This window comes from Mirounga angustirostris, unplaced genomic scaffold (genome assembly GCF_029215605.1).
Source record: "Mirounga angustirostris isolate CCGP_5_RB_7025 unplaced genomic scaffold, mMirAng1.0.hap1 SCAF_5, whole genome shotgun sequence".
NCBI classification, from domain to species: Eukaryota; Metazoa; Chordata; class Mammalia; order Carnivora; family Phocidae; genus Mirounga; species Mirounga angustirostris.
The window spans coordinates 149,842,787-149,854,223 of NW_026991713.1; the positions used below are offsets into that span (position 1 = coordinate 149,842,787).

At 43.5% G+C, this 11,437-nt stretch overlaps 1 long non-coding RNA gene across 1 annotated transcript; it reads left to right on the top strand.

Annotated features, from left to right (window-relative positions):
• Nucleotides 1-1,628: 1,628 nt before the first annotated feature.
• LOC123842412 (uncharacterized) lies at nt 1,629-11,169 on the top strand. The gene is made up of 4 exons (XR_006790408.3): nt 1,629-2,239; nt 4,860-4,960; nt 5,051-5,159; nt 9,430-11,169. It is a non-coding gene; the product is annotated as an uncharacterized LOC123842412 (long non-coding RNA).
• The last annotated feature ends 268 nt before the right edge of the window (nt 11,170-11,437 follow it).

An 11,437-nucleotide genomic window follows, 5' to 3' on the forward strand; every position in this document is an offset into this window, starting at 1 on the left:
GTTGGTTGAGCGACTGCCTTCGGTTCAGGTCATGATCCCAGGGTCCTGGGATCGAGCCCCACATCGGGCTCCCCCTGCTCTGCGGGGAGCGTGCTTCTCCCTCTGCCTCTGCCTGCCACTCCCCCTGCTTGTGCTCTCTCTCTCTCTCTCTGTCAAATAAATAAATAAAAATCTTTAAAAAAAAAAAATTAACCCCTGGATCCTCCTCAAACTTTCTTCAGTTGTAACTATTTTTAACGATTCCATGGGTATTTCCGCGATGCTGTTTGTGGTATCTGCCGAAGAGTTCCAGCCATTTTCCCAGGCACCTAGTATGAGCGCACCTGCTGGCTAGTGTAGGGTTTGGTTAGACCACGTGACTAGTTCTGGCCAATGAGTTGTGAGTTTTGTTTTTTTTTCTTTTTTTTTTTTTTTTAAAGATTTTATTTATTTATTTGACAGAGAGAGAGAGACACAGCGAAAGAGGGAACACAAGCAGGGGGAGTGGGAGAGGGAGAAGCAGGCTCCCCACCTAGCAGGGAGCCGGATGTGGAACTCGATCCCAGGACCCTGGGACCATGACCTGAGCCGAAGGCAGACGCTTAACGACTGAGCCACCCAGGTGCCCCATTTTTTTTCTTTTTGACACAGAGGGAACACAGGCAGGGGGAGTGGGAGGAGAAGCAGGCTTCCAGCGTAGCAGGGAGCCCGATGCAGGGCTCGATCCCAGAATACTGGGATCATGACCCGAGCCGAAGTCAGATGCTTAATGACCGAGCCACCCAGGCGCCCCAAGTTGTGAGTATTTAATTACTGCTGGTAAGATCCTCCAGGGCCTTCCTCTGCCGTCTCAACTACCGATGTTTCAGTTAGTAGCTGCTTTCTCAGCCAAGTACCAGAGAGAAGGTGACACAGAGCAGAATTCCCAGACAACTCATAGCGGGCAGGTATAGTAACTGAGTAATAACACAAATTGTTTCATTGAGGGGTTGTCTGTTACAATAGTATAACAGCATAGAGCTGTAGGGCCCCCCTGTTGTCACTAATAGAGCGGTAGTGTTTATACATATACACATACAAACATGCGCGCGCGCGCGCACACACACACACACACACACACACAAAAATTGACTGTAATGTATGCATTCTTTTGTAGTCCGCTCTTCTTTTTTGCTAAGAAATAGATTTATTATTCAAAGTTGTACACTGAACATCTACTATGCCTTGGTACTATGCTAGATGTTGATGCTGTATCATTGAACAAAACAACCAAAAAAAGAAAAAAAAACCCTACCCTCCATGCCATTTACATACATGGATAGCTTTCCATGTTTGTACATGTATACTGACCTTTTTCTTCTTTTTTTTTAAAGGATTTTATTTATTTATTTCAGACAGAGACAGCGAGAGAGGGAACACAAGCAGGGGGAGTGGGAGAGGGAGAAGCAGGCTTCCCGCTGAGCGGGGAGCCCCATGCGGGGCTCCATCCCAGGATCCTGAGATCATGACCCGAGCTGAAGGCAGATGCTTAATGACTGAGCCACCCAGGCGCCCCTGACCTTATTATTCTTAACAGTTACCTATTATTCTATTGTAGGGATGTACCAGATTCATTTGCCATACTCCTACTTCCAAATATTGAGGTTCTTCCCGATTGGTCTATTCTTGGAAAGCAAGGGTACTGTAAATATCCATGTACATGGGTATCACACACACACACCTGTGTGTGACAACTGGCCTTGTGAATCCACCTTAGTTCACTTCACTGTTCTTTCACAACTGGACATGGGGACCATTTTGAATTTTTGGTTATTGTCCATGTAGTGGTTTTAGAGTTAACACCTGTTTGTTTGAAGATTTGGGGGCAGTAGGACTGGATCAGAGAGTCTGGGCACTCTTCAGGCATGATTCTCTTCTACAGACTTCCTACTTCAGCAGGAATTGTCCAGGCATCTGGGGTTGTTCTACGTAGGAAGTAAGAGGATGTGCAATGCCCCTCACTAGCCCTTCCTTCTCAAGGCCATCTGAGACACCAAGAAAAATCAAGCCAGGAAATGAAAAACTCAGTTGATATGGGTGGACAGACTATTTTTATTAAGACTGTTTTTTAAGCCATTAGCATTTTACTTGATTTTCTTTTCTAGGCATTAATGTCTTTCTTTGCTTTTTAAACAAAGTTGCTCTAATGGACACTTTACACAGATGACTTCACACCTGCATCGACCTTGAGCCCCATAGGGCGCACCTCTTGGGCTTCACGGTGAGCTCACTTCTCTACTCTCCAAGATGATGACTCATATCTTTTCACTTTATCTTCCCACTATCACACCTACCCCCTGTCTGTGGCTATACCATGTACCCACCTCCCTGCTTCCAATGATCATGTAGGGACAGACTGTGATACCCACAAAAGACACCCCTTATCTTGTGCATAGCATCTTATTCCCTCTTACCAGCCCAAGAGATAGTAATGCTTCCTTTTGCTACTTTATCATTCACTTTAACACGGAATGGTGCATAGATTTTTTTCTTTTTCTTTTTTGAAATATTATTATGGTTTATTATAATTTTCTTTCTTCCTTCCTCTCTTTCTTTTTTTTCTTCCCTTCCTTCCTTCCTTCCTTCCTTTTCTTTCTTTCTTTGATGTAATGTTCCATGATTCATTATTTGTGTATAACACCCAGTGCTCCATTCAATACATGCCCTCTTTAATACCCATCACCAGGCTAACCCATCTCCCCACCCCCCTCCCATCTAGAACCCTCAGTTTGTTTCTCAGAGTCCATAGTCTCTCATGGTTCATCTCCCCCTCCGATTCCCCCCCTTCATTTTTCCCTTCCTACTATCTTCTTCTTCTTCTTCTTTTTTTTAACATATAATGCTTTACTTGTTTCAGAGGTACAGGTCTGTGGTTCATCAGTCTTAGACAATTCACAGCGCTCATCATAGCACATACCCTCCCCAATGTCTATCACCCAGCCACCCCATCCCTCCAACCCCCCACCACTCCAGCAACCCTCAGTTTGTTTCCTGAGATTAAGAATTCTTCATATCAGTGAGATCATATGATATATGTCTTTCTCTGATTGACTTACTTTGCTTAGCATAATACCCTCTAGTTCCAACCATGTCGTTGCAAATGGCAAGATTTCATTTTTTGATGGCTGCATAATATTCCATTGTGTATATATATATATATATATATATATATATATATATATATATATATTCTTTATCCATTCATCTATCAAAGGACATCTTGGCTCTTTCCATAGTTTGGCTATTGCGGACATTACTGCTATGAACATTGGGGTGCAGGTGCCCCTTCGGATCCCTACATTTGTATCTTTGGGGTGAATACCCAGTAGGGTGCATAGATTTTTGTTATAGGACAAGGCTAGCCATGAAAGTGCCTGCTCTTCCTTTCTGGAAAGGGAATAAAAACAAGATGCAAAGGGCAACATCTTATCAGGTTTTCTAACCACATCAGAAGTCCTCTGAAAATGATGTGGGCTGCAACAGTGCTATCCGGAAGGATTTGCCTATGGGACAACCCAGGCGCTGCCCACATTGCAGATTGTCCCAGACATGCCGTGAATTTTTAACTGCTCCGGGCTACTGTATTTCCAGCCCCCAGAGTTGTTGGTGGCATGACATTCAGGGTCCCTAGCATGCATGCAATCATCAGAGCGGACTAACTGGAAAAAATGAAATCCTATTGTCTTGCTCTTTATCCAGTATGGTTACAGGCTTTCCCAGTTAAACAAATAAATAGGCAGAACTCCGAGCTAGGATGATGGGCAGGGGGAGTGGCCTGTCTTTGAGACTTGCATTCATTTGTTCTGCAAATATGTATTGCATGTCTCCTTGGTACCAGGCACTGCTTTGGGGGCTTGGGATTCAGGAGTAAGTAAAACAAAGATATCACTCCTCATGAAGCTTACATTCTAGGAGGGGAGTTCAGATGATATACATAATAGATGACAGAATGTGATGGATATTCATGCTATGAAAAAAAAAAAAAAAGGACAAAGTCGAACAGAGCAAAGAAGTCTGAGCATGCCAAGGGGGGAGAGAAGGCAGTTTGCATCATCATGTAGAGCGGTCAGCCCTCTCAGAGAAGATAAAATTTCAGCAAAGATCAAAGGTGGTAAGGGAATTAACCAAGCAGGTATCTGGGGGAAGAGTGTCCCAGTTGAGAAAAAAGCTAGAGCAAATTCTCGAGGAGGTGGGAGGGGGGTGCCTGGAACAACAAGGAGAAGCAAAGACACCATTGTACCAGGAGTCAATGAACAAGAGGACTGGAGTAGGAGAAGCAGCCTGGGAGGGGATGGGAACACATCACATCAAGTCCTTTTATACCACCGTAAGAGCTTTGAGTGAAATGGGAGCCAGTGCAAGATTTTGAGCAGAGGCGTGATGTGATCTGACTTAGGTTTTTAAAGGATCACTCTGTCTCCTATGTTGAGAATTGAGCAGAGGGAAAGAGAGAAGCCAGGGGTCCTATCCAGGCCAGGGTCGACATCAGGACAAGATGCCAGAGGAGCAGACAGAGAGCAGTGGTTAGACTCTGAATGCATTTTGAGGATAAAGTCAGCCTGATTTTCTGAGGGCTTGGATGAGTAGAGAAGGCTTGGATTTCATCCCGAAGGATGCAATTGTTAAGACATAGTCTGGGAGCATTGGTGGGAGAAACAGATTTCAGGGGGGTGAGGGAATCAGGAGTTCATTTGGGGGCATGTCGGGTTTGTGATGCCTGCTAGATATCCAAGTGTAGATGTTAGTAGGCAGTTGGATAGATGCATCTAGAATAGAGGAGGGAAGTCTGGGTTTGATATTGACAAGTGCTTAAACTTTTTTTTCTTTTTTTTTTCAAGTAGGCACCACGCCCAACACGGGGCTTGAACCCACAACTGTGAGATCAAGACCTGAGCTGAGATCGAGTCGGACTCTCAACCGACTGAGCCACCCAGCACCCCAAGTGCTCACCTTTTTTTGGTCTATTTTTTAGGAGTCAGAAGTTCTGTAATGCAAAATTGTTATTAACCACGTTTTTGTTTTGGTTTGTCAGCATTTCCACGAATCTATCATCGATAACGTTTGATGTTCTGAATGCTGAACGCAAGACCTGTAAGACCCTCAGATACCTTCCAATTCATCAGTGGAATAATAAAATCAAGGTAAAAGGACCTTTTGGTTTAGTTTATAGTTGACAGTTGATATCTCTTTGCAGCATGCATGCTTGCACACCACCAAGACTATTCTTTCATGGGTCCCTTCTCCAATTCTGGCTGTACAGAAGGGAATGGGGCATGAGGGAAACACCTTTAGAACCAAGTATCTGAGTTAGATCTTAGAGCTGGAACTTTTCTGCTGTGAAGAGTAATTAAAATTTTCAGAATCCCCGAATCTTCACTGCATCATGAGGGTAACACCCGTCTTGGAGGGCTGTTGGGGGAAATGCTGTGCCTGATCCCTGATAATCATGATTTTTGTCATTTATACCTTGCCCATCAGGTGGGTGCCCAGTAAACCTTTCTTTTTTTTTTTTTAAGATTTTATTTATTTATTCATGAGAGACAGAGAGAGAGAGAGAGAGACAGAGGCAGAGGGAGAAGCAGGCTCCCCGCGGAGCAGGGAGCCCGATGCGGGACTCGATCCAGGGACTCCAGGATCATGACCTGAGCCGAAGGCAGTCGCTTAACCAACTGAGCCACCCAGGCGCCCCCCAGTAAACCTTTCTATGCCCTCTATTCCTTCCACAACCACCCACGAAATACCTAGCACATAGTAGGTGGTCAATAAACGTGAACTGATTCACCACTCAGGCTATCCTCATTTCTCTCCCTGTTCTTCCAAAATACATTCGTTTGTTTCTGTCCATCGTGCCTATCACTTTGTGGCATGCAGTAATGTATTTATTTGTTGACTCTCTGCCTCTCCCAGGAAACATAAGCTCCAAGAAGGCAAGAACTTGCATTCATTCATTCCCTATAGCTCTAGAGCCTAGAACTGTGTCTGGTGCTCTGTAGGGGCCCAATAAATATTTGTGGAATAAATTAGGAGATGAACGAATGATGTCAACAAACAAACCAACTCTACTATTTCATATACAAGGTGAAACTTCAAGGACCATAAACCCAAATCACCTTGAAAAATCTGCAGCCTGGAAAAGGACGGACCTGAGATTATTTCCAGCAGTAAGGTTTTACAAATTAATTGATTTTTCTGACTCACTTAGTGTGGGTTTAAACCATTTATCTGAAAGTGCCGTAATATATTCTTTGAATTAGTCTAACAGTAAGAGACAAAAGCTGAACTAATGAGTTAGACACTTAGCTGAGCTATCTTTATTAGCTCCTTACATTCACCGGTCTCCACATCACCTCTGCTGTGCTCGCTTCAAAGCCCATTTGGTTCTTCGGCGGACAGATTCAGCGAGTCTTCCCTTCCAGCTCGTTGTAGAAAAGTGCAGACCTGCCCTTTGGTGACATCGCCTCCTTTCAGATCAGGAGCCTTTGTCAGGGGGTGTCCCAGACCCTCTGAATAAAGCCACTTCCTCTGTCTTAGCCCTGGTAGGCCACCCACCCCCACGGGAGCAATATTTAATAACATGAGGACTACAAAGCCCGGCTGGATGAGTCACTGTTATGAGTGACCAGCTAAACTGAAATCTCCTTTGACATGCAGGAATAAAATGCATTCCTTTAATTTCCACTTTTAATGGGCATATTACGCATGCCCAGGGACAACACCTGCATTTTCTTCCTCCTGTTGGCTATCATAAAACCCCTCTGAATCTAAGTGAGGCTCAAAGTTCTTCCTTAACACAGTGTTCTCTAAATGTCAAGCATTTCTCCCACTGTTCCTCTCACTTTCTTTGCCCTGTCTGCAGACCACCTCCTGGTTTTCTTGACTGTAACTCGCCTCTGCTACTTAAATAGCTTTGCTCAAAAGAAACATTTTTTTTTTTTTTTAAATCTCATGCCTCATGCTTCTGGTAAGCTAGTTTCTCCTACCATAAACAGACATGTATAAAATTAGAGGGGAAAATAAAATAATAGTAATACAAGGAAGACAGCCTAGGCTGTCTGCTGACGACTCTGAGGCTGGGACCTGTGAGGTGTCCGATGAAGAGGGAGAGGAGAAAGGGTTTGGTGTTAAAGACACAGAGACTGCAGATGGGGACTGTTCTCCTTGAAGTCGTGAAGTGATGCAAAAGAGAACCCAGATGGAGGAGCTCCTTTGTGGGGATCTGTTTGGTACCAGCATGATGGCGGTGGTTGCCGTTAAGCTCTACACTGAATCCAATTGCATAGACACACACACACACACAAGCAAAAACGGGTGAAATCTGCATCGGGTCTGTAGTCTGGATGACAACACTGTATCAGTGTCAATGTACATGCGTGACATGTCACCACTGGGGGAAACCAAGGGAAGAGTCCAGGGGGCTCTGATGTAGTATGTCTACAGCCACTTCCTGTGAGCCCACAATTATTTCAAAATATATATATATTTTTTTAAATGGAGTACCTCCCCCCTCATGCAGCCTGCATGTGTGTTGCCTAAATCCACAGGTGCGTCACCAGCTGCCCCATGCCCCAATCTGGGCAAAAATTGGCTTATCAGTTTGTGGAGGTGAAATCTAAGAAGAAGACGCATTTATCAGACTTCGAAGCCCTCGAGAGATCTAGGCATGTAGTAAAGCACTTAGCATACTGCATGGCACTTAATAAGGGCTCGATAATTATTGTCCTATCATCTTCTTTCTCTTATTCTTGCTCTTCTTCCTATCATCATCATCATCATCGTAGTGGATTGAATTGTAACATTCCCCCCCCACACAATGATGTCTTCAAGTCCTAACCTCTGGTACCTATGAATGTGACCTGATTTGGAAATGGGGTCTTTGCAAATGTAAATGGGGTCTTTGCAAAAGATGAGTTCATGCTGGAGTGGGATGGGCCCTGATCCAGTGACTTGTGTCTTTTTGAGAGAAAGAGGGAGATGTGGAAATAGAGACGCTGGAGTCACATGGGGAAAAAGGCCATCTGAAGATGGAGACAGAGATTGGGAATTATGTTGACACAAGTGAAGGAATAGAGAGGGTCACCAGCAACTATGCTGGTTCCTTGCAGAGGCAAGGAAGAATTCTTCCCTAGGGCGTTCAGAGGGAGCATAGCCCTCCTGACATCTTGATTTCAGGCCTCTTGTGTCTAGGATTCTAAGATGACAAACGTCTGTGTCTTTAAGCCACCTAGTTTGTGGTAATTTGTCATGGTGCCCTAGGAAACAAATATGTCATCATCCCTGGTCAACTGTTTTATGCCCAGTATCTATCATATTCCCATTTAAAAGGCTCTGTGAAGTTCCACAGAAAGAAGCCCATTCAACTTTCTTTGCCCTGTATTTCCAAACTGTTTGACCAGAAACTAGAATCTGCACATAGACAGAGGAACGAGCATTTGGAAAATCATCTCATCTCACAATGAAGAAAACTAAGAACCAGTGAGAGGAGTTGACTTGCTCTAAGTCACAGAGTGAAAGCAATGGAATTATAACTCAGTCCTCCTCCCTCCTTTCCATCCTAAGCACAACCAAAATAATCATTATCAAGCCCCAGAATTCTAACGGTTAGGATCTCAAAACTCATCTAGTCCAAAGCCTTGTTGAAGAACCTGAGGCCCAATAGGAAATGGTTTCCCTGGGCTCCTGGGTGGCTCGGTCGTTAAGCGTCTGCCTTCGGCTCAGGTCATGATCCCGGGGTCCTGGGATCGAGTCCCGCATCAGCCTCCCGCTCAGTGGGAAGCCTGCTTCTCCCTCTCCCACTCCCCCTGCGTGTTTTACCTCTCTCGCTGTGTCTCTCTCTGTCAAATAAATAAATAAAATCTTTTAAAAAAGTAAATGGTTTCCCAACGTCACAAAGCAAGTTACAGTTCTTCTTCTGCACACAGAAAATGTACACCCCAAATTACCCAGTGATCAACCTAAAATAATAGTGATGCTGCCCCTAGTGGCACAGCCCTGCAATGACAGCTATCGCCGCACATTTTTAAAAGTAGGCTCCTGGGTGGCTCAGTTGGTGGAGCATCCAACTTTTGGTTTCGGCTCAGGTCCTGATCTCATGGGTCGTGAGATCGAGCCCCACATCGGGCTCCATGCTCAGCGGGAGTCTGCTTGGATATTCTCTGTCCCTCTGCCCCTTCTCCAGTGCACGCTCTCTCTCAAATAAACAAATAAAATCTTAAAAAAGAAAAAAAAAAAGTAGATTCCTTAACAAAGATAATCAACCACAGACCACATAGCTTCTCAGAGGTAAAGTAAGGTTAATTCCTTAACATATTAGATTTCAGTTTATGATTACACTGAGTTTGCTATGGAACATTGATCATTGATTCCAAAATATTTCTCTTAGATGATTTTATATCTTTGTTTTCTTTTTTCTAGGTTAGGACAATATCTGGAGCATATCTGGAGCTAATAATTTTCTACTGAATTTTAATACATAGTAAAATGTGCTTAAAGCAACCAAAAAGCAATGTGTTCCCTCCAACAAAAAGTACTTTAAAATCACTTTCAATACATGTACGATGAGAAAACAATATTTATAATTTGTTCCCCCAAAAATGTAATGTAGAATTGGGGTATATTTTATATATCCACACAGATTATGTGCCAGGAAAAAATGGTAGTAACACAGAAAAACTGGATTTTTTATATTTATGTCTCAGTGGGAAATCTTTTATTTTTTTCTTCTAAATCATCTTACCCTTCACTTCTGAGTCAGCATTTACATGAATTTCAGGAAAAAGCTGACTGGTTAGGGTGTCTGGGTGGCTCAATGGGTTAAGCATCTGCCTTTGGCTCAGGTCATGATCTCAGGGTCCTAGGATCGAGACCTGCATCGGGCTCCCTGCTCAGAGGGAATCTGCTTCTCCCTCTGCCACTCCTCTTCCTTCTGCTCTCTCTCTCTCTCTCTCTCCCACTCACTCTTCTCTCAAATAAATAAATAAAATCTTTAAAAAATTTAAAAAAAAAGTTGACTGGTAAACATGCTACTTAACCTATCAGCCCCCACTTAGATGCGGAGTCATTCTAGACATACAGGTATGTGATCTATTTTTTGAAGACTGCATTAAGAGAACAGGTCTGAGGAGGTGCTTTTCTGGAAAGATCAGAAAGTGCTCATTGGCTCTGCTTCCTCAACTGTAGACAGACCGGGTTAACCACGATTAGTTGGCCGGGTCTTTGGCAAATAGCTTCAGAAATGAGCCCAGCCCTCCCGCAGGTCTCGCCATACTCTCAGAAATAGAACATGATGACGCCAGGCCACAGAGAAGAAAAGAACCAATTCGTGTTGATGCTACCTCGCCTATCTTTCTCTGAGGAAAGCTGAAGGAAACCAAAATTTTTGTGCTAAACAAGCACTTGAAATGCTTCATCTTTTTAAATCCTAACTGTACATGGGAGTAAGATGCCAACCCCGTTCTATGAATGAGGAACCTGGATTTCAAAGAGGTTCATTTGCCCTTGGTTTTCCATTGTCGACTAGCATTTACTGAGTACTCATTCTGTGCCAGGATCGGTAGAATTTGCTTACTTTCATTTAATCTTCAAAATCGTATTTCTCAGAGAAAGAAACTGAGACTAGAAACTGTTCAAACTTCTACAGTCTTAAGAAAGCCATCGATGAAAAAAACAAAACAACAACAAAACAAAAACAAAAACAAACAAAAAAAAGAAAGCCATCGATGAGGTTCCTTGGAACAAACGGAGCAACAAGAGACAGGAGTCAGAAACACAAAGATCAAAACACCGTGTGGAAGACCGGAGGCCAAGTGAATGAAGAGCCCTCCCCAAAATGTCACATATCCAAACTCACACAGCTTGTAAGCAGAGGAGGTGGGATTTGAACTCTATTCTGCACGGCTCCAAAGCCCGGAATCTTATCCACCACACTGTCCTATCCTTAGTCTTTCTCTCCTTTAGAGAAATAATGGGATAACAAGGACATCCTACAAAAACAAGTTTCATCCATTCAAATCTTGGTGACCTGTAGGGGATTCTAATTATTGTCACTAATGGGTTAACTATGGGTTAATTAGTACTTCAAATCTTTTCATTATCATCCCTGGAATGAAAAAACCTATTCCAAAATGGTCCTCTGCCTGATGGAGGAAATATGATTAGGACTCTTTTTTTTTTTTTTTGAGTTGTGAAGATTCTTTTTTTTTTTATTCTTATGTTAATCCCCATACATTACATCATTAGTTTTAGATGAAGTGTTCCATGATTCATTGTTTGTGCACAACACCCCGTGCTCCATGCAGAATGTGCCCTCCTCAATACCCACCACCAGGCTAACCCATCCTCCCACCCCCCTCCCCTCCAGAACCCTCAGTTTGTTTTTCAGAGTCCATCGTCTCTCATGGTTCGTCTACCCCTCCGATTTCCC